Source organism: Anser brachyrhynchus (genome assembly GCF_964034855.1).
Source record: "Anser brachyrhynchus genome assembly, chromosome: 4".
NCBI lineage: Eukaryota > Metazoa > Chordata > Aves > Anseriformes > Anatidae > Anser > Anser brachyrhynchus.
Window position 1 is genome coordinate 41104732 of NC_137698.1, and position 1180 is coordinate 41105911.

A 1180-nucleotide genomic window follows, 5' to 3' on the forward strand; every position below is an offset into this window, starting at 1 on the left:
GACTGAAAAGCCATAACTATTCATCAAATTCACTGTGCTGATAATCCCCTAAATTCCAATTTCAGTGAGGGTTTTATTGGTTAAAAACTTACTTAAGCTCTACTCATGAATTATTTATTTGAGAATTGAGGACAGACGGTATCTTATGATCTATAATTACAAATCAAGTCTCATAGAAGAGTCTCTTCCTATATCATTCTGCTATTCTCTCAGCAATATAAGTATAGTTTCATTCACGTTTTGTACCTCTAATATTAGTTCTTTATTTCCCTAGGGATTGCATGTTGCTAACCAAAAATCAATCAGAATATTTTCACAACAAACTCAAGCTGACACAGCTGCGAACACCTCCCTGTAGATACAAAGCCATGGCTTCTTTAGGGTAAATAATGCCCTTATTATTGTTCTGATAAAGGCTATACTCTCTGTCCCTTCTCAAGGCTAGAGTTTCACCTCCTCTTATACTCAGGTGTTCATACAAGTTGTTACATGGCAGCTCTATGAAACTTAATACTGCACCTAGCACATCAAGAGATCCACTAAAGGGTCAAGTGATGAAGGCATCTCCAAGCCTGTTGGGTTTCAGTCTGTACTGCTCAGAGTTACAGCCTGCCTCTTCAAAACGCACAAAATGAGATTACAACCCTACGTTCAAGTCCTTACTCACAAACCAGTGACAGAACACAGAAAAGTTTCCTACATTTGAAGTTCACGTTTCAGCTGAAAATCTGTCTGTGGGGAACATTTTGAGAAAAACAACTGAAAGAATGAGGAGGAGGCATGGAGAGAGAACAAGGCAGCGGCAAGAGCAATGGGAAAGCATCGGGATTAAGCACTGGCCATAGGCTCAGCAACACTGTACCATGAAAATACAGTGCATCTGCCCTCAGAGCTTTTACGCATTTAGGAGTTCTCTCTTTAGGGATTATGAGGCGTCTGATCCAAATAATCTCCAGCTTCAGTGCTGAGCACCTGCCTGCTCCAGACCTTGTCACTCTCATTATTGCTAAGCTCCAATTTTGCGAAAGAATTTTTTTCCAATTTTTCTCCAATTTTTTTCAGACAGAAGGGAATTCCTGGGGGCCTGTGCAGTCTCCAGCATCTGTTTGACACAATGTCTCTTGCAATTTTTTTTTATTATTATTTTTAACAAATAAATAAATTAAATCCAATATCAGAT

General features: G+C 39.1%; 1 protein-coding gene across 6 annotated transcripts in view; it reads right to left on the minus strand.

Annotated features, from left to right (window-relative positions):
- LOC308194891 (uncharacterized protein) overlaps window positions 1-1180 on the minus strand; it is a 709819-nt gene that overhangs the window by 599076 nt on the left and 109563 nt on the right. The window lies entirely within an intron of this gene.